Source organism: Rhinoderma darwinii, chromosome 4 (assembly GCF_050947455.1).
Source record: "Rhinoderma darwinii isolate aRhiDar2 chromosome 4, aRhiDar2.hap1, whole genome shotgun sequence".
NCBI lineage: Eukaryota > Metazoa > Chordata > Amphibia > Anura > Rhinodermatidae > Rhinoderma > Rhinoderma darwinii.
The window spans coordinates 280,005,282-280,028,798 of record NC_134690.1 but is presented as its reverse complement, the minus strand read 5'-3'; the positions used below and the strand labels follow the sequence as shown (position 1 = coordinate 280,028,798).

At 39.1% G+C, this 23,517-nt stretch overlaps 1 protein-coding gene across 2 annotated transcripts in view; it reads right to left on the bottom strand.

Moving 5' to 3' along the window:
• Positions 1 to 23,517, bottom strand: part of PACRG (parkin coregulated) — a 593,882-nt gene that overhangs the window by 20,858 nt on the left and 549,507 nt on the right. The gene's annotated exons all lie outside the window — the stretch shown is intronic.

Below are 23,517 nucleotides of genomic sequence, written 5' to 3'. Positions count from 1 at the left end.
TATAAATTACAATACAGCTACAAATCCGGCCCAATAAATTGTGTTCATGAGAAAATAAAGTTTGAACACAAAGTCATGATAATAAAAAGTAACTTTCTAACATAAATTGTTTTTGATATGCATCAATTTCCAGGTTCTGTATCCTCAGTTCTCTCTCTGCTGAGAAGTGGATACAATTGTATCCAGTCTAGACAATGCTCTGTGAGGTCTCATGCACACAACCATAATTTTTATCCGTAATTGCGGATAAAAAATACTGATCCATTAATTTCTATGGCCCACGGACACCTTCTCGTATATTTACGGGCTGTAGAAATTACCCACAAAAAATAGGACATGTCCTATTTTTTGCATTTATGGACCGTGCTTCTATAGTTTTTAATGTGAGTGCGACCCACAAATGCAGATGACAGTCTACGGCCCGTCCATGCTGTAATCATGGACCATACATACGGCTGCGGCTGTGTGCAGAGGACCTGAGCTAAATACATCAGCAGCTGCGCAAAGCTCACTGCTTGTTTGCAACAATGTATCAGTTCTGGAGATCAGGCTGTTTAGCTCACAGAGCATTGCCAGGACTAGATATAACTGTATTTGTGTCTCAGAGGAGAGCAGGATTAGCAATGTATGGGTTTGCAGCCTGTGACTGTAAACAAGAGTGTTCTCATTCACTGACAAAAAGCACATATCTTGAAAATGGTGAGGAGATGAAACACAAAGTATATTAGAAACTTGTAGTACTTTTCATCTAAACAGTGATAGAGCTTTATTTATCAAGAACCGGAAAACCCCTTTATATATTAGGACTGCAGAACTTTGACGATGTGTGAACAGTCACACCTAGTAGGTTCTGGAGAAAGAGCCTAGAGTGGTGCACAAGAAATGTACGAGGCATCCTGTTCACCTATACTAAAAAAATGTTACACCTATGCAGCGAAGTCTGGTTCTTCATTTTATCCTGAGTCCATTCCGCTGCAAAATATTAGAAGAATGGGGGGAATCCATTGAGACAGACATTTCTTACGCCAGTCCTAATATTAAGAGGGCCTTGTTAGTTGGGGGATTTTTGCTGTAGTCTATGCTGAGTTTTAGCGGTTGATTTTCAACAAATTTGTTGGTCAGTGACAGGCCATGCCCCCTTCTGCTAAGCCACACCCACTTTTCGCAAAAGCAGTGAAAATGCATGGTGGTCGCAAATCTTTGTGCATGTTGCAAATTTTGATGCAGGAATTTAGCGTAGAAAACTTAATATATATATATATTCCCTCAATAACTGTCACACTATCTCCTTGAAAATCTGAGGTTAGAAACCAATATACACATCTATGTTGGCAGTAGCATAGGATGGGATTTATGTATGCAGTTTTCTGGTCTCCTACAATTCGCATATAAGACCTTTCTATGTAAACACAGTGTAAACTGCCATAGAAATCTACCCAGTGAGATGAAAGAGGTTCAGTAGAAGTCTGAACGATCGTATACTAATAGAATAAGTCTGATATCAATGTGAGGACTACAATAGATCCACGTTCCTATGGAAGCACAGGGGGAGAGCTTACCATGCCCACACAGCCGATCCTAGCCGATGATGCCTAGTGATGTCAACGTGATGTGATGACTGCTCATTGGACAATAGAGGGGGCAGGAAAAAGAAAGAGAAGAGTTACCCCTATAAGAATCACAACTTTTCCAAGCAAAAGTGTTTGGCTGTTATCAATGCCAATAATACCACATTGCTTTGTTATGCCTCTGGCACTTTGATGGGTACTCTGCCTAACTGAACCCTGAAGATTAGGGCAAATGAAATGCGCTGGGTGAAGAAAACAATCAAGAAGACAGATAGTTATTTTGGAGTGATATAGTGACCAAGCCAAGACAGATTCTACAGTGTAGCAGCATCAGGTCAATAGAATCCGCGGCATGTAAATCACTAAAAACAGGGGGTGACCCCTTGTAACTTTCCAACCACTCCCCCTGCAGCGCGATCGGTGGTGCCATTGGTTGGCAAAGCAGCTTGGGGGCCTGATGAACTATTACAATATATCATTATTTAGTCCGCACGGTGAACGCCGTAAAGAATAAAAACGTCCGAATTGCTGTGTTGTGGTCACTTTATCCCCCACCAAAAATGAATGAACAAAACGTAATGTATCAACAGAAACTAAAGCTTGCCTCGCAAAAACATAAGCCCTCATACCGCTAAATCGATGAAAAAATAAAAAATTCATGGCTCTTAGAATATGGCGACAAAACTCAAATCTTATTTTTAACGATCAGTTTTTTCCTTGTAAAAGTAGTAGAACATAAAAATATTATATAAATTTGGTATTGCTGTAATCGTATTGACCCGCAGAATAAAGTTAACATGACATTTTTACCACATGGTGAACGCCATAAAAACAAAACCACCCAAAAGATTGAGGAATCGCTGTTTTTTTCCTATTCCACCCCACAAATATTTTTTTTACAGTTTCCCAGTTTCCCACTACATTACATGGCACAATAAATGGCACTGTGAAAATCTACACTTTGTTCTGCAAATAACAAGCCATCATACGGAAATACTGATGGAAAAATAAAAAAGTTACGGCTTTTGGAATGTGGGGAGGAAAAAACAAAAGTGAAAATCCACAAAAAATGGCTGTGACGGGAAGGGGTTAATGTACTTTATTATGTAGAAAGTCCACCAGATATTCAGTGATCTGCTATTACAGGGTGAGCTGGATCAAAAAAACTATTTATTTCGGTGAAGCATACGGAATGAGGTATTTTCCCAGCTTCAACTTATGTCTTTCTAATATGTCTTCATTTAAGAAGATTAGGCAATTACTTTTGCCTTGAGAAATGGTGCAAGTTGAGTTGCAGGGACATAACTGAATCTCAGCGCATACACAGCAGTCTATAAACTCTGTCCCAACACAGAGGAATTAAAATAACTAAACATATTGTTAAAATGTAACAGAGAAATCCTACACCGGAAAAACAATAAACTGTGAGGGGCATATACAAAATCCATGTCATCCGAGTTTGACTTTAATGGGTTATTTCGGGTTTCCGTCATGATGGTCATCGTTTTATGGGAAAAAAAATCATGCAGCATGCATCTATCTATCTATCTATCTATCTATCTATCTATCTATCTATCTATCTTCTTTGTGTTTTTAACATTCTAGATTATACTTTGGAAAACAATGTTGAATGTATAATCTCTATGTTTAAATCTACAATATTATTATCTGTATAAATACACAGGACGTTCTCTTTTACTATGTCTCCTTATTTTCATATACTTGTCATAAAAATTTGGGAGAAACCCTGGGATTTTAAAGGTTGGTGCATAGCTGATAATATTTCATTCTAATGGATACAGCTTTATGAAAGTTACACATAAGATAATCTTTCCTCTGGATATTATAGTGGGTTCTACAGTTTAAGGAAAATGAAAAACAGTGGGTTCATACAAACTACATGACCAGGTCAGCCTATGGTCATGTTCATATTAGCACTATTAAAGCACAGACTATTTGAACAAATAGGGTTGCATTAATTGGAAGATTTTGTATAAATGTAAAAAGGAAGAAAGGAGTAGCACATTTTTATTTGACAGGAAACCACCCTGTCCTCCTTGGATTAATATTGCCTCAATTCAGAGGCGTAACTTGAAGCTCTTGAGCCCCTCTGCATAATCTGTAACAGGGCCCTCAACTACCATTTATAATACTGGTGTCTTCTCATGTGGCAAAGGGACCTTTACTAACCCCCTGGACACCAGGGCCCAGGTGTGATTGCTACCTTTCAATATAATTTGTAATTTCATAACACCAAAATAAGACGTCTGAGCAGAGAGAAGAACTTCCTAATTAAAAAAAAAAAGTGATTTTAAAGTCCGCACCATTCTCTAAATGTTGCAGATTTGTAGCAGATTCAGTCTTTGGAAATCATGAACCCTGTATGGCGGCACATGGAGGCCCTGCAGGTTAGTATTTTGGACCAGTAGCCACAAGTGTGCTGTTGTATGGTGCTTCCATAAGGCATAGTGTTCTCCGATGGAGAATAACTTACAGAGTCCGTATGAATCCATGAGAAAAAAACCTCAGTATGGCACGGAGGTACCGTATGGGCACATAGCAGGCAATTGTACCAACCATGTCCAAGTTCATATATGAAGTTGTAAGGATTGTTTTCTAAAAAGGAGATGGTCTATGATTCATTAACAATACAAAATCCTACATATTAACTCTGTATTATGACTGCACAGGAACGTATGAATTCATTATTAAAATCCTCACTTTGCATAAATTGCTCATTATGTTCCGTACAGTAATTAACTGTCATAAATAAATCACTCAGCATTGCCTTATGGGTCAAGAACGGTGAAATGTTTCTGTATAAATACCGTAGATTTGCTTATTTAATGATAACTCATCAACAGTATTATGATGCCTGGTTTATCTGCAAACTGAGAAAATGTAAAAACATATTAAAAGTAATACTATATATATTTATTTCATTACATGTAGATCATTTTTGATTAAGATAAAAACTTTCTATCAAATAGAAAAAATTCGATTGTTACCATATATAATTAAAAATCTGAGAGCCTTGTTTATGGGTTGGGTGATGTTGCAAACGGATTTGTTTTGTAGGCTATTTAGAAGTCCATCGGGCCTCTCTGATTTCATATGGTGGCATACAGGGTTTTTTTTTAAGTTCGGCAAGCTCCATCTAACTCCATATGCTCAGAGGGATTCTGCCGTAGATGCATTGTAAAATCCACGCGGGGAAAAAACTTGCATAACCGCTGTGTTTCACAGTAAAACAAAATGAAGTTGCGATTTTGATCAGATTGTGGCCATACATCAGCCGCTTTGTACGGCCTTACCCTTATCTACAATGAATAGCTGTGACAATAAAACACTTTAAGGTTTATATTGAAAGGTAATTTATATTGATATTATTAAGCTTATTCAGAATCTACACAAGAATTGTCCTATGTATACACACTGTTCAATTTTGAGACCATGTGGCTTCTTAAATGTTAGGACTTGTTCACACGGCGCTCAAAAAACCCGATATGTAAATGCATAAAAAACGCTAGTATTTTTGTAAAACGTTTTTTAAAGCAAAGGCGTTGACGCATTTTTGGCGCATTTTTTGGGAGCATAGTTAGGACTCCAATTGACTATAAGAATTAGGTGCATTTTATGGAGCATTTTAGTCGCCAAATAATTTTTTTTACACAACGCGTTTCTTAAACACGTGCGCGTAAAAAAAAAACGCATCGCATGCACTACAATGCGTTTTCCCTTTGATATCAATGGGAAGCTTAACCCCTTCCCGACATGTGACGTATCAATGCGCCAAAGTCTGGTAGGGGAAGTATGGAACGGGCTCACGGAGTGAACCCGCTCCATACGATGCCGGTATCAGCTGTTTGTTACAGCCGACACTTCAGAGTAACGAGCAGCATCGTTTACCTCGTAATCTCGCGAGATTTTGTTTCCCTTGCTGTAATCTCACAGAAAAGATTCAGAAGTGTCAGGATTCTGAATACACATGACGTCCAGGCTGGAGGTCATGTGTATTCATTATCAGGACACTTGTGTATGTGGCTGCACATCGTTCTAGTAAGAACACTATGTGCTGCTTGTAAATGAATGGAGAGGAGTGCATGACGCTGACTGGTCACTGATTGGTCAGCGTAATACACGTAAACACGCCCAGTTAAAAACACAATACACGCCCAGTTGGACATACGAAAAAAAACACGCCCAGTTGTCCATTTCAAAGCTCATTTGCATATATATAAAATAGCTCATAACTTGGCCAAAAATGAACGTTTAAAAAAAAACAAAAACGTTACTGTTCTCTACATTGCAGCGCCGATCACATGCAATAGGAGATAGGGATTTGAGAATCTGGTGACAGAGCCTCTTTAACTTAAAACGATCATTACAATTAGAGATGAGCGAACCGGGACAACCGAACTCGGTTTCGGTCCGAACATCGTGAAAAGTTCGGTACACAGCGAATCCGAACTTCACCGGGTTCGGCCGAACACATTTTGACCGAAACCGGCTTATGAGTCACTGATTTTCCGGTACGCGACATCAGGAGATAGTCACTGTCCAGGGTGCTGAAAGAGTTAAGCGATCGGCAGTAACTGTTTCAGCACCCTGGACAGTGACTTCCGATCACAAGATACATCAACGTGTAAAAAAAAAATAGAATTTCCTACTTACCGATAACTCCGTGCTTCTTCCTTCAGTCCGACCTCCCGGGATGACGATTCAGTCCAAGTGACCGCTGCAGCCATTCACAGGCCGATCACAGGCTGCAGCCAATCACAGGCCAATCCCAGGCTGCAGCGGTCACATGGACTGCCGCGTCATCCAGGGAGGTCGGGCTGGATGCCGAAAGAGGGACGCGTCACCAAGGCAATGGTGACGCGTCCCTCTCTTGACATCCAGCCCGACATCCCTGGATGACGCGACAGTCCATGTGACCGCTGTAGCATGTGATTGGCCTGTGATTGGCTGCAGCGGTCACATTGGCTGAAACGTCATCTAGGGATGTCGAGAGGGACGCATCACCAAGGCAACGGCCGGGAGACAGGACTGGAGGAAGAAGCAGGAAGTTCTCGGTAAGTACGAACGTCTTTTTCTTTTTTTTTTTTACAGTTTGCTCTATATTGTGATCGGAATTCACTGTCCAGGGTGCTGAAAGAGTTACTGCTGATCAGTTAACTCTTTCAGCACCCTGGACAGTGACTATTTACTGACGTCGCCTAGCAACGCTGCCGTAATGCCGGGTGCACACATGTAGCCACCCGTCATTACGGGAGCTCCATACATGATTTTTATGGGCTTTCTTGAATTACAGGTTCGGTCCGAACTAGTTCGGTCCGAATCTAACTTTTTCAAGAAATTCGGCGAACCAGCCGAACCGAACTTATCATAAGTTCGCTCATCTCTAATTACAATCACGGACAGACTATATCACAGCATCAGTCCCAGCCCCCCTATTACATCTACAACTGCATTTATAAAATCCACCTTGTAAAGGTTCATCTTATCTGGGAATTAGGAGAATGAGAATATTCAGGCGAGCAATAGATGGAATTAATTTTGCAGATTTTATAGTTGCATAGTCTAATTAGTGTAACATGAAAATGAGCTTAGAACAGATTCTGAATCACTTTTTGTGTATAGTCACAGGCCTTACTTGCGATCTGTGAATTGAAAAAACGCTTTCTGATGACCAGAACGTGTCTCCAAAGCTCAAAGGCATGCCTAAGAAGTTTTATCGTTATATTTACATAAGAGCAAAAAAAAATGGAAATGAAATGCAAAATCCAATTAACAATTTAATGGCATTAAATGAAAATGTCACTAATTTCTCTGATGGCACTTTTGTGCTGCTTAGAAGCACTATTTTTCCTTACTCACGTACATTTGAAATACTTAAAAAAGCATAATAATGGAAAATATGACCGTATATTCTCTAAGTAGCAAATGCACTTCAGCCTTTATATCTGAATAGCTGTTTTTATCTTTTTTTTTATTATGCCTGTCCTTGAGTTATATGAACAACCCCAAGCTTTAGAACATTTTGAGTCAAACAATACAAGACTATATTTCCAAAGGCCTATTACAAAAAGGGACAGTGATCATGTTAGCACCTATCATACTGCTGTAATAAAATTAACAATAATAAAACACAACATATAATTGCTTGTATAATAAACCTTTCACAAGATATTAATCATGGAATGTCACATGTGAACTTTTTACCTCAATGGATGCATTGCTGCCGAAAGTGGGATAATGCAATACAACTGCAGTACAATTTGCAATATTAAGTATTTATGACGTTTATAATGTTGCGGAAATGATGTTTGTACTACAATATATGGTATTAAGATTTGTAATTGTAAGTGGTGTAATTGTATGTGTCTCATTAGACCTGTAAGAAGCAATATACTTGACCAATGACAACTTACTTGACAAATTTCCAACACAATTTAATTTAAGCTTATCACCGACAGATATGAATATTTCAACATGTTACTATCATTTCAAGAACATTACTTTGTTGCTACATTCTTTTTATTATGATGTGCTCTTATGTGGTTATTATCACCAAGAAATACTAACAAATAGTCGAACTTGCAGGTTTGACCAGTTTTAAAGTGCTCATACACATCAGATAACAGTCTTATTACAATTTTGTTTTTGGAACTAATTTATATGAATGTGTTCTTTATCCCTTTGACGCACCATGACGTGCCGATACCTCATGGTGCAGGGTGAGAAGTATGGAGCAGGCTCACGTGCTGAGCCCGCTACATACGCTGCGGGTGTCAGAGGGTATTACAGCTGACATACAGGGCCCCCCCCCCCCCACGACGCAATTGTGGGGTGCCGATGCTTCAAGTGGGGCTATTAACATGTGTAAAAAAAGTTAAATAAAGTTTTTAGTAGTGAAAAAAAAAAACTATTAAAAGTTTAAAAAAAATAACCTATTCCAATTTTTCCTTTAAAGTAATGTAAAAAATAAAAAAATTAAATAAGGAAAACATTCAGAAAACCGCTATAGATTTGGTATTGCTTTACAATTAAATTATACCCCACAATTGCACCCCACAATTGACCAGCAGAATAAAATTAATTTGAAGTTTTTACCGCACAGTGAAAGAGGTAAAAACGAAACCCAAAAGAAAATGGAAAAAGGAATCACAGTTTTTTCCAACCCCACATAGAATATGTTTTATGTTTCCCAGTACATGATATGGTAATTTAAATGGTGCCAATAGAAATTACAACTCCTCCCGCAAAAAGATAAACCCTCACACCACTCCATTGATGGAAAAATAAAAAAAATATTGTTCATAAAAGGCGGGGAGTGAAAAACGAAAATCAAAAATCAAAAAATGACTTGGACTTCAAGGGGTTAAGAACAGTTTTCACATAGCTTGGCTATATTTTATATGAAATACTGTGATACATGTTTTTACTTGCATTGTGTTTTCCCATTCACTATAAACTTTACTTGTTATCTGAATTTACCCATTTTTTGGGGGTACAATGCAAGACACAGTTCACAGTTAAATCTGCAGTGTGCATCTTATCTATTTGTCGGAAGGCTACTATATACATAAGGGCAAGTCATCACTAAAGATTGCCAGATTATATTACAGCATCTCTACTTTGTAACCGGCCTCTTTCTTTGTGTGTTCTGACTTTATTTCTAGTGATTAACTTGCCCTGCTGTGAGTCTTACTGAAATTTAGTTGGCAGCGACTGAAATATATTTCTGTCTGATAACTATCCCTTATAAAAGAGAGCTACTGTCAACATGTACTAAAAGATTTCAGCTTACAGCAGAGCACCGGTGGTCTGGAATTTAGAGGACCTGTTTATTTCCTTTGTAACAAATAAAACTGTTCCAATATAGATGCCTAAAAAATTTTCAAAAACCTTGTTGCCCATTTTAACTGTATATGAAATTCGTGTGATGCTTCAAGTCACACATGGGGACTACATTTATTTTAGGCCATTGGAAATATGATTATTTAAAATGTTATCAGAGCCATTCTCAATTCACCACAGGGTGAACGAATAGCTAAATGGAGAGGAAATTTCACAGGGGCTCAAGGAAATGGCTACTGTCACACAATTAACCAAGAAAAATAATATCAGCGGCAAATCTTTCTTTACTAAGAGAAGTCCAACCGATGTTACATCACTAATTAAAAGGTGTACCTCCAGCTATAAAGAAAAAGAAGACTATATAAATCACTCATTTTTTTCTTTAAAATAAATTGGAGCATGGACCTCCCATGGTGTGTATTCTATGCTGAGAAAAAACTTTAGAGATGGAGATAGAGCACAGCTCTGTCTTCATGGCTTACCTTACTCAGTTCAAGAGAATACAATACACGACAGAATGCTTGCTAGGTAGAAAAACCTAAAAATTATTTTAAAGAACTAGGCTACAAGCTGAAGGGAAGGACCTCTAAGGTTGCATTCTCTGGAAGACTGCCTGTGCCATGCGCAACACAGTGGGAGTTCAGAAAGTTCAAAGCATGGCTTGAAGTCATGGTGTAGGGAAGAAGTGTCTGGATTCTTTGAGCAAGGGTTTGCCAGTATTTACACTAGGAGGCTAGAAAAAGTATCTTGACTTTTACCAACAATAGCAAGTTTTGATAATAATGCATAGTAAGACAGTGTGTGCGCAGTCACATAACACAGACTACTTTGCCAGGTCCCCCCAGTCCCAGGAATGTCTGCAGCATCAGGACTAGGTCACGGGTGAGATTGGTTCTGGCAGGAGATTGTAGTGGGCAAGGCATCAGAGAGCCAGCAATTTATTATTCATCAGCTGGACCGCTGTACACTGCTTGACTGCCTACACAGCCACGAGAGTCAAGAGTGCAGAGGAGGATACTGACTGAGTTACAGGGCGCCACTGTCTGTCTGAGGCCCCCAGACCTAAGTGGCAAACCGCACTCAGTCCAATGCCCACTCAGTCACACACAATCCATGCCCCCAAAACCACACCCACTTTTTACCCATGTTGGGGTGTATTCACATGTGCTGGTTTTGTGGTGTTTTTTGTTGCGGCACATGTAAATGCGCCCTGAACCTGGCCAGTATTTTTAGGTGGTAAAGGTAGAAACAATACCTAGAGCACTGGGCTGATTTTTCACTCAGTACAAACTGTATTCTGCAGATGATTTGCATCTGAATGAAAGGGGGTCCGCTGTGCTGGGAGAGATCATCCTAGCTGGGGTGGCAGAGTATTTAAACTAGCTGAGGAGGGAGGTCAATGTAGAAAATAAAGGGGTAGACTATAGTGGTGGGAGGAGAAATGGTCTGTGGGAGTAGGTCTAGGCAACAAGATAAGGAGATCCATTTGTTACAAAACACCATTGAAAATAAATATGCCCACAAAATAATAATTAAAAAACCTGAAAGTGTAAAATTTGAAGGCAAGTTAAAGTGTATGTTAACAAATGCCAGAAGTCTAGCAAGCAAAATGGGGGAGTTAGAGGCCTTGGTACTGGAGGAACATATAGATATAGTTGGTGTTGCTGAAACATGGCTAGGCTCTTCACATGACTGGGATGTAAATCTACAGGGTTTTACACTGTTTCGGAAAGACAGGACAAATAGGAAAGGTGGTGGTGGTGTATGTCTGTATGTGAGAAGTGATATGAAGGAGAGTGTGAAAGAGAGAATAGTGGGTGAAGATTGTGAGGAGGTTGAAACCTTGTGGGTGGAATTATAAAGGGAGCTAAACACTGAAAAAATATTTTTCGGTGTCATCTATAGACCCCCCAACATCACAGAGGAGATGGATGTCAGATACCTAAACAGATGGAGCGGGCTGCACAGACTGTACTGTAGTGATATAGGAGATTTGAATTACCCAGATATTGATTGGTGTCATGGTTCGGCTTCAAAGGGGAGAAAATTATTCAGCTTGTTGCATTGAAGGATAGTTTTATGGCCCAATTTCTGGAAGAGCTAACAAGAAGTGATGCTCTATTGGATCTGGTCATCTCTTACAATCCAGAGCTTGTTGGGAATGTCAATGTTCGTGAAAAAATTGTTACATTTTACCTATACTGTAAAAAACAAAAACACTTAATTTTAAGAAAGCAAATTCCCCAGATTAACGCTTTCACGTCGCAGATCTGTAGATCTACGTTTGGAAAGGGTCTATAAATATGGAGCCCGCTCAGAAGCAGAGCGGGCGCTATAGCCGCCGGGTCTCTGCTGTGATGGCAAGCATTTAACCCCTCAGGTGCCGGTGTCAGATGTGACCACCAGCATCTGAGGGGTATTTACTGCCAATATCATTTCGGGGCCGATCACCGGCACAAGAGTGGCGAGATCACGGGAGACGGTGTCCTCCACTAGCAGCTGGAAGCCTTCTGAACGCAGGTCTCAATAGCAATGCATTCATTTTGCTATAGACTGCAATATTGTGATATTGCAGTCTATGGCAGAAGCGATCTAATGATCGCAGGTTCAAGCCCCCTATGGGGGCTAAATAAAAGTTTTAAAAAATGAAATGTAAAAAAAAGTTTAAAAAAAAATAAATATATATATATAAAAATTCAAATCACCCCCTTTTCCCCAGATCACATATAAAAATAAATAAACAATACTAAACATAACCAAATTAGGTATCCCCGCGTTCGATAATGCCCGAACTATAAAAATATTCAAATATTTATCCAATACGGTGAATGTAATGTCGTAGCGGGAAATAAGGTCAAAATGGCCGAATCACAGTTTTTTGCCACTTTAACCCCCCAAACAAATTGAATAAAAATGAATCAAAATGCCCAACATTCCCTAAAATGGTATTAATAAAAACTACATCTTTCCACGTACAAAAAGACGTCTTACACAGCTTTGTACACAGAAATATAAAAAAGTTACTGGGGTCACAATATAGTGATGCAAAAGTTTTTTCGTTTCTTTCAAACTTTTAAATTTTTTCAAAAGTACTAAAACATAACAAAAACTACATAAATTTGGCATCACCGTGATCGTACTGACCCGCAGAATAAAGATAACATGTCATTTGTACCGTACATTGAACACCGTAAAAAAGAAACCCATAAGAATATGACGGAAATGCTGTTTTTTTCAAATTCCACCCCATTCTGATTTTTTTTCCGTCTTCCCAGTACATCGCACATAATATTAAATAGTACCATTAGAAAATACAACTTGTCCCTGTAGAAAAAAAAATAAAAAAATAGTTATGACTTTTTCAATGTGGGGAGGAAAAAAACAAAAAGCATAAAAACAAAAATGTGTCTGGTCCTGAAATGGTTAAGGACTGCACTTTAGGACCTAGACTGCTAGCAATCATGTCAAATAATGGTATAAATGTGAAATGAGAACGCTTAAAATCTACTTAGGGCATAATATATGGATGTAGACATCTTTATTTTGACTCTAATAACTTTCTGCAGCGTGATATCACACAACAAAAGCCATTAAAAAAAGTCAAGCTAAAGTTTCCTGACACTGTATGTAATGCGTTAAAAGTCAAGATAAAGATGGCTACATCTGTATATGTGTATGTATATATATATATATATATGAGGGTTCAGCTTTAGCCTTTGAAAACAATAACAAAGAGCTTAAAAGAAACCGGCCGTTTTCAAAACAATTAAGTTCTGTGGGTGTATTCACATGGCCGCTTTTTTTTTATGCCCGTTTTTTAGGAAACAATCCTTGTAAGGGCCGGTAAAAACTGATCCTGGCTGCAGATTCCCTGCACACAGCGCTACTTTAAACACTGAGCCCAGGGAAGTCCTTGACATTACAGTCCATTTAAGGACAGTGATGTCAGGCTTTCAACAATGGAATCCCCGGCCAAAGCATCACAAGATCTCTGATCTCTGGCCGGGGACTTCAGTCTTGTAGATAGCACCCCTCCATGTACATAGTGTCACTGTAGCTTCCTGTAGGAGCGGTATCCTGGAGAACCCCCCGGCATCACTATCCATACTATCCATATATGGACAGTGACGTCAAGGGGTTACTCTTGGAGTGGAATCCCCGATCCGCTCTGGCAGGGGATTCCGCTCTCCTGATGTCATTTTCCATATATGGAAAAAGACGTCAGAGGCTCCATCAATGAGTTGAATCCCCAGCCCGCTCTGGCAGGGGATCCCGCTCTCCTGACGTCACTGTCTATATATGGACAGAGATATCAGGGGCTATAGTGGTGCTATCTACAGGAGAGGGGGTGGTATCTACAAGGCGGGGTGGTATCTACAAGGCGGGTGCTATCTACAGGGAGCGTGCTATCTACAGGGCGTGTTATCTCAGGGGGGGTGCTATAAGGGGGTGTGGCACTATCTACAGGGGACACTGTGGCACTATCTACATGAGCACTGTGGCACTATCTACAGGGGACACTGCAGTGCTATCTACATGGGCACTGTGGCACTATGTGGGCTCTGTGGCACTATCTACAATGGGCACTGTGGCACAGTGTGGGCACTGCCACTTTATATGTCACTTTATATGTGGGAACTGTGGCGCTATATACAATGGGCACTGTGGCACTATGTGGACACTGGCCCTATGTGGGCATTATCTACAGTTGGCACTGTGGCACTATCTACAGAGACATTGCAACATTATCTACATGAACACTGTGGTGTTTTCAGGGGGTTGGGACAAAAAAACTGACAAATGAAATCCATCCCTTCTTTTTTTTTTTTTTTTTAATGGCCATGAAAAACGGATGGCAAACGGATGACAAACGGACATTAAAAAAGGACAGATGGACTGGAAATGGATGAAATTTAGAGACACACTGAAAAAAATAGCCATGAAAAACTGACAGCTGATCAGATTTTAATGGCCATTTTTTTTCATTGTCATGTGAATGTAGCCTTAATTTAACCACCAAGAATTGAAAGGCAGTTGGCCGAAGGTAGCAAAACTAATCTCCAAAAATTCTCCAAAAATGTAATTATATAAATGCAAAAATACCAAGGCCAGAACATGTAGGACCCCTGTATAGTGGTAATGGGGAGTTGGTCACAGGAGATCAGAAGAAGGCAGAGTTATTAAATTGGTTCTTTAGTGCCAGTGCTGTTAATATACTTAATTGGCTAAATGTAGGTATGGTTGAGCTAAGTTAAATAAAATAAATGTGAACTAAACTCCCGAGACTAGATGGGTTACCCCAAGAGTTATTTTTTTTAAAAAATCAGTTCAGTTATTTCTGTCCCCCTGCTCATAATATTTAGAGATTCTTTAGTTAAAGGGGTTGTCCAGGTTTAGAAAAATGGGACTGCTTTTTTTCCTCAGAAATACCGCCACTCTTGTCCATGGCTATGTCTAATATGTCAGCTCTGCCCTACTTAATTCAATGGGATAGAGATACAATATCAAACACAGCCCATGGACAAGTGGTGCTGTTTCTATAAAAAAAACAAAAAAAAAACAGACCCTTTTCTTCTAATACTGCCCTTACTACTGGTATAGTGCCAAAGGACTGGAACAGGGCAAATGTGGTGCCCATTTAAAAAAAAAAATAAACGCTCTAGGTTTTCCCCGGGTAAATATAGATAAGTAAGCTTAACATCCATCGTGGCAAAATTATTTGAGGGGCACTTAAAGGATTGTTTAATGGAGCATGTGACAAAAATTAATACAAGTAATAGCCAGCACAGTTTTACTAAGGGCAGAAGTTGTCAAACAAACCTGATTTGTTTTTATGAAGAGGTGAGCAGAAGCCTAGACAGAGGGGCCGCTGTGGATATAGTGTTTTTGGACTTTGCAAAGGCATTTGACACTGTCCCTCATAGACGTCTAATGGGTAAATTAAGGACTATAGGTTTAGAAAATATAGTTTGTAATTAGATTGAGAATTGGCTCAAGGACCGTATCCAGAGAGTTGTGGTCAATGATTCAACAAAGAGAAAGCAATGATGTAACTGCATTATATGGTTGCCTCCTGGAGTAGCTCCTTATTTAAATATTGGTGTGTCATAACTTATCTGACTCTAAAAAGTTATTTGAACTTGACAAGGACAACACTGATCATTTCTAAGCTAACTCTGGGTCAGAAATACTGTTGTACGTAGGTCTTACAGTAAAAGGATTGAAGTACAGAGGTGGAAGCAGTACTTCCCATAGTTTCCACTTCAGTCATCATGCTCTTTCATGGCCATTTGTACTATAGAAATTCTGGGAAATGCAGTAATGTTCTGTGCAGGAGTACACTTAACCAGATTCCATGTGACTGAACTGAACATATAAAAAGGAAGGAATGCTGTTTCATTTGAACTTGAACATTTAAAGTGTTTTGTATTTAACGGCAGCCATGATTTCCCTCCAAGAGGAACAAAAAGCCTTCTACTTGTCATTACTGCCTTCCTTTTTCACCTAAAGTTAGCATGAAAAACATCCTCATCATTTTCATTTTATGAAAAATCCTTTAGATTGCAGGACACATTTTTATTAAATGGAAGTTACAGTGATTTAAAAAGCTCAATTTATGTATTGTGGTGCGCAAAAATTAAAGGTATATGATATTTTAAGAACATGAAAATGTACATTGTTGTATTACAGTATAAACAATTCCTTTCGACTTCACTAATTTATAATCTTTGGAGTCCACTATAGGACCACACTGTGTGATAATATATGCTACTCAAAATGTAACATTGAAGGGGTTGTCTGGTTTAGAAAAAACATTTTAATTGACCGTGTTAACAAGGGAGGGTTTGTCCATTTAGTGCCCTCATCTATCAGCCAGAGCAGAGAGTAGCTACAAAGAGAGTGTCTCGCTCTGGTGGATCAAGTACATCATCGCATTACACAGCCTTTAGATTACAATGAGAATTGTTTATTGCTTAATTTCACCTGTGGGGGTGCTGCAGGACAATTGAACACGTATAACTGATGAGTGCTAGGGGTCCCACTAGTGGGACACCTTCAATAGGCTTATCATTGGGAGACCCTTTTACCAAAGTTAATGTCCAAGACAAACCACGTCTTTAAAAGTAGCTATTCGGTTTCAGAATCTTGTGTCATGTGTTTTAGACATACGCAGGAGACCGGAAGCTATAGGGCGGCAGGATTTGGTATCACTACTAATGCCTGAATGGGAGAGCCTCCAGTAAAAAGCCAAAATATCTGACTGTTATGCTGATATAGGATTACTTAAAGTTCCCTTTTCAATTACATTTTAATAGAAAATTTTGGATTGAATTCACAAAGTGTTAACCTGTCAGGAATCAGAAGGGGTATGTTATCAGAATCTTTCAATAGTGCAGGCTCAGCCTTTGGTCATGTGACCTCCATAGGATCCTATCTCAGTATTAAAGTAAGATACTAAACTTGTTAAAGGGCCTTTATAGATTCTTCTGTTAGATCTCCTCTATTAGTGTAAAAGCTTCCATTTCCTGCCCCAGAAACTTTGTTTTCATTAATTTCTTTTCTCTTTTTGAAGATTAGGATTGATACACAAGTGATAAATGTTAGGTTTCATATACATGCTGCACTTATCTTCCTAAGAAAAACTAATTAACCATTTAGAGGAAACATTCACCTTTTTGGCTGATACTATAAAAACTATTATGTTTCTCTTTTGATTAAGTCTGTTGATTACAAGTCTAGGCCTGCAATTATCTGTGTTCCCAATTATCTGCATAAGACAATTAAACTGTAAAGAATAGAACAGAAAACTACACCGAAAGAACAGTTTGATTCAACAATTCAGCTGTAAACAAAACAGCAAACTTAAAATGTAAGCTGATTTATTCAATTGCCATTTACTGGTATTAATATGCAGAGATAAGTTTATGAACAACAGGATTAGAAACTTTACTTCTAGGATAAGACCTACAAAATGCATAACAATATTTCTGTAGGAAAATCAACACTTGAATATGCAAGCTGGTAGAAGGTGAAATAAAATGGGTTGTCTGCTTTAGACAGACCCTTTCCATGGGATCCACTTTTTGAGAGAGAAGGAACATCTCCTGCTCTGGACGATTGCATGCATTCTCGAATGGCTGTTGTAGAAAAAAGTGGTTCTTTTTTTCCAATTCTAAACCCCCCCCCCCCTTCCATTATAATATCTGACTGTAGAGGGTCCTGCCAAGGGCATTTTTTAAATTGAAAGGGGTAAACAACCAATTTAATGAATTGGATATTTTCTACAGTGAAATTGTGTACATGCAGCCTAATGTTTAATTCAGATATTAGGCCACTCTCAGTAATTGACATGAATCATAGGAGTGATAGGAGTGGTTGTGCTCATAAAACATGCACTTAAAGTAATAAGCATGGTGTCATTTTGGAATATTTGCCAGATGATGTATTACATAATATTCAACATGTAAATAATATATGTTAGCTTTTCATACTTGGGAGTTATAGCTAAACTTTCTCTTTTTCATGATTTAAGGACCTGCTGTAACCTAATAATACGCACATGCAGTATATGTATTTTCATTTTTTTATTGGGTTTCCACATTATAATATCTATAGTCTCAGGTGGTTTAAGAACATGTCTACTATCTTAATTAGAAATTGAATATAAAGTTAATGGATAAAACATTTTCTGATCTATTGCTATAATATAGACATAGACACACACACAACATTAATGCATAACATTCTACACATTTAAGGTAAACATTAACCAGCCTATGGAAGTATGCAAAGTATACCTTTTAATAAATGAATAGGCTATTTGCTTTGTTCTGACCCGCAATATTGTAAAATTCCACTAACTTTTAAAAGTCTCATGCACAGTTTAGCATGGAGTAAATAGTCTGATCAGATACATGAGATGTAAGACTGGCCATACACATTAGATGTACATTAGCCGAACCGGGCGGCCGGCCGACCATCTAATGTGTATAGTGGTGTCCTGACCCTCTACTGATGAATTTCAACATGCCCGATCCTTTTGTTTGCAAAAATATAAGCTTTCCCACTTCTCCCAGTTGAATTGAGTCAGGAGAAATAGCTGTCAGCCAAACGATCAATCGGCCGATAGCTATCTCAAGTGTATGGCCATTTTTAGAGTAGGAAGCTGCAAAATGCTTCGGCTTAAGAGATAAATAAGTCAGCTGTGAGCATACCCGATCTCTTGCTCTTGGCCAGTCAGCATCACCAAAAGAGTGCTGATCAGTGGGGAGACATGCGGGGACTCCCTCCCACTACACCATGTACTCAAGTGCTCTTTTGAATATGTGGGAGCATTGTGCACACAGACCATTTTAAAATGGGCATACATATTAAAACTGTCAGTGGAACATTTGCTCAGCCAACAGCTGTCTCTCTTAACTTATTTCAATGAGGAGAGCGGAAAAAACGTTGCTTTATCTCCAATGGCAACAACGGATCGGGTATGTTCAAATCCAACATACCCGATCGTCCTTTTCCACCAGACATCTGACGTCAGTGAAAAGTAGGAGGTCCTCACGCAGATGAGATCGCTGATTAATCCTGTCTAAATCAATATATTTGGCCCACTTTGATCCAATGTGTATGGCCAGTCTAACCCTCTTAAGATGTTTGATGACAGATGCACAACTGTCATATGGCATATGCAACATTGCACAAGATTAATTCTCTGAGAAATATGTAAATGTTATAGTTAGAAAACCAAAAAAAAGTAGCAACAACAGAATATGAAGTACAATCATCTGTAAAATTTCACATATTTTACTGTAAAGCTCAAGTCCTGCAGCGGAATTTTTTTTTAATAACAGGGAAGGAAGGAATAAACCAGTTTTATTCATTGGTCAGCTGAAAAAGCAGCTAGAAAATACTTATCACAAAGTGGCCATCTGTTTTCAAGCAATTATATTTAAAGAATGTTCCCTAGACAGTTTAATTAGAATTGAAGAACATTCTAATAAGGTCCTGGATTCATATATGACCTCAGACCATCATGCATGGATGCCTATAGCAAAAGTACTACTAATAATTGTATTCAATCTGAATATGTCATATTGCAGCTGAGCCACTGATACGCAATTTGCATTTTTAGTATTGCAAGTCAATAAATACTATAGACAAGATTATCTAAATTACCTTCAAATAAAATGCCTTCATCTAGCGGAGTTTTGTGGCTGCCATTACAGTTTACATTTCAGAAATCCAACACACAGACGAATTGATTGTATTTATTACTAGCATTATTATCAGGGAATGTCTTCTTTATGATGAATAAGGGTCAAACTGTGCAATATTTAAAGAGTAACTATCATTTATTGTTTTTCCACTATAAATCAATAGTATAAGCGAAGATAAGAAACTTTGTTATTACAGAAAAATGCTTCTTGTTTCCTATGTAGAGCTGCAAGATAACCTGGAAACTCACAAGTCTAAGCAGAAGACTGAGAAGAAATTAGAAATGATATGACTTCACCAGGGAAAAAACCCAAAAATAATTGCATCATATATTTATTTTTTGGAAAGGAAAGGGTAGTTGGCATTTTCTTTGATACTCCTGAATATTTCTCAGGTTCTGGTAATATCAGATTAAGGAAATATATAGCATTATGTTGCACATTTTCTGGCATTTCATAAATGGGTACTGCTGGTACCTGAAAACTTCTAACATGTTATAGATACATAGAGGTACACCTTATATATATTTGCTTAGAAGGTATTATAGGCACTCTAATGCCTCATGCACACGACCGTTGTGCCACTCGGGCCGATTGTCTTCACGGACCCATTCACTTTAGCGGGTGAATTGGGTCCATGAAAAATGGTCAGAGTCTCCGATCCGAGGAAAGTAAGAACATGTCCTATCTTTCCACGGATCACTGACGGGACTCGGAAGGCGCACTCGGTCGTGTGCATGAGGCGTAAGAAATTTCATTTGCATGTAGTCTAATCATGAATATTGGAAAAGCCTTGTTATATATTTCCTGTCATTTCAGTATTACCTATTGATAACTAGTTAATGTTAAAGGGGTTTCATCAGCCAACCTGTCCGATCAAACATGATTAATGACATGCATAGAAGGTGTCTATTAATACATGCATAAGTGTAAGTGGCAAATGTCTAATATATATATATATATATATATATATATATATATATATATAGATATTTTTATTTAGTGTGCAAACAACTAAAGGTAAACTAAAAGTATTTACTATAATAACAACTGACATGCTTTATGCTTATTTTTTTGTTACTCCTGTAATAAAAGGAACTTCGCTGTGGTTTAGTAATGTCTACAGGTCACCTATCACAGAAGAGAGCTAATTTTTTAAGGCCATCCGCACACGTAGTAGGTTTGCTGCTAAATTTCCATCTGGATTTGAGGGTGGAAAATGCGCAGCAGAAGACTCTTGCAGGCTAGTGAATGAGATTTAAAAAATCTTATCTACATGCTGCTGAACATTTTTTGCACAGAAATCTGTTCTAAATGTTCACTGCGGATTTCACCCTTTGGCTGGATTCACACAAGCATGTTCGGTCCGTAAAGGGCGGAACATATTTCGGCTGCAAGTCCCGGACCGAACACACTGCAGGGAGCCGGGCTCCTAGCATCGTAGTTTTGTACGACACTAGGAGTCCTTGCCTCTCCGTGGAACTACTGTCCCGTACTGAAAACATGATTACAGTATGGGACAGTTGTCCCGCAGCGAGGCAGGGACTCCTAGCATCGTACATAACTATGATGCTAGGAGCCCGGCTCACTGCAGTGTGTTCGGTCTGGGACTTGCGACCGAAATACGTTCCGTCCTTTACGGACAGAACATGCTCGTGTGAATCCAGCAGAAGCGGTGAATTCAAAATCTGCAACAATCTGTGTCATCAGAAAATATTTGTGCCTATTGGTTCAGCTAAGGATTGAGACTGTGCATGCTCCTACACTTAGACTGATTTAGAAAAAAATTACAAAATTTCACATTTAGACCATAGAGAGAGCTTACTGCGCACGCTCCTGCACTTAGACTAATTTAGCAAGAAATTTATGTGTGTGCTCCTGTACTGAGATGTATTTGTCCCATAATTTTGCGTGCTCCTGAAGGTGAAATGTGTGATTCAGATAATCTGACTCTTAAGGCTATGTTCACACATCGCCTAAAAATTAAACGTTCTTGATTTTGGTGCGGAAGTGAAACACAGATTTTCATTCCTTGCATTGCAATGCAGTGAAAGTCTGCCACATATCCGCAACAGATAGGGAATACTACAGATTTAAAAATCCGCAGCATACCTACAATTCGCAGTAGATTTTTTACACTGTGAGTAAATAGGGTTTGTTGAAAACTAACATTGTACTGTACTTTGTTGCGGAATTTTGTTGCGGATTCTGTAAAAACGGGTCTTGTACAAATGTAGTCATCTTTATCTTGACTTTTAAAGCATTAAATACACAGTGACAAGAAACTTTAACTTGTCTTTTTCAGTGGCTTTTCAATGGCTTTTGTTGTGTAATATATCAAACTGCAGCAAGTTATCAGAGTCAAGATAAAGATGGCTACATCTGTTAATGTTTCAATATTATGTGGCTCTATAAGAATGATACTAACTAATATAAATTTTTTAAATTTTCTAATAGTTCTAAATAGTGATTTATTTGCCTTTAGTTTGAAATATGTTCACCTGTTAGAATAATTTTAATTTTAATAAATATAAATCTCTTGATTCCTGCTTTGAAATAAAAACAAAGAGATGCTGAATAAAGGGCCTACGTATACTATTTCGAAGGTCAATATGTTTTAACAAGCTATCAAAATGCTATGTTCGAGGACGCATGAGTGGGATGATGTGTTGATCACATGTCCCACGCCGACCCGAATCCGGGAGCTTTAGCGGCTGACAGAGCACACAGAGGGGAGCGGTAAGCTCTGATACTGCAGCATCCAACAGGGCAACAAAGCACTGTGAAGGAAGATCCTCTATTGTAGTTTAGTATGCCTATATGGAGAACAACCAAAATCCCCTTATCTATATGATGAGAATGAACCCATATTTAATGTATAACATGTTGGGGGGGAGGGGTACATGGGCCCATAATGTACATGGTGGTAACTAACGGTGTAGAAACCCGCTATTGGAAACAACAACCTAAAACTATTAAAAAGGTATACATTTATTAACCCCTTCCCGACATTTGCCGTACATGTACGTCATGGAAAGTACTGACTTCCCGCATCTTGCCGTACATGTACGCCAAATGTTTGGGACCGGCTCAGAAGCTGAGCCGGTGCCATCATCACCGGATCTCAGCTGTATCTTACAGCTGACATCCGGCTGTAACGGCGGGGACGGAAATTAGCTTCGATCCCCGCCATTAACCCCTTAAGTGCAGCACTCAAACGCGATCGCTGCACTTAAGGCGTTTGCAGCTCATCGGAACCCCAGTAATGAAATTGCCGGGGTTCCGGTGGCTGCAATGGCAACCGGAGGCCTAATACTGGCCTCCCGGTCTGCCTAGCACCGAAGCCGGTCAAGATCCGCCCGGCGGCGGAGCCTGATCGGCTTCCGTAGCTGCCGGCAAGATGGCGCCGGGTCAGGAGCTGATCCGGCGTCATCAGCGGTGGAAGTCAGCTGTACTGTACAGCTGACATCCACCTGTAACGGCAGGAACCGGAGCTAGTTCCGATCCCTGCCATTAACCCCTTCGATGCAGCAATCGAAAGCGATTGCTGCATCGTAGCGGTTACTAGCAGATCGCCAGCCCTGACAGGCAATCGGGACTGGCGACTGCTGTTATGGCAACAGGAGACACAATGGTCTCCTGCTCTGCCATTACGGAAGCCGATTTAGGCCCCGCCGGGAGGCGAAGCCTAATCGGCTTGCTGTCAGTGAATGACTGACAGATCTAATACATTGCACTACATAGGTAGTGCAATGTATTAGAAAAAAAAAAATCTGACCGTTGGAACTTCAAGTCCCCTAGTGGGACTTGAGAAAAAGTGTAAAAAAAGTATAAAAAAGTGTAAAAAAAAGTGCAAAAAATAAAAGTTTGAAAAC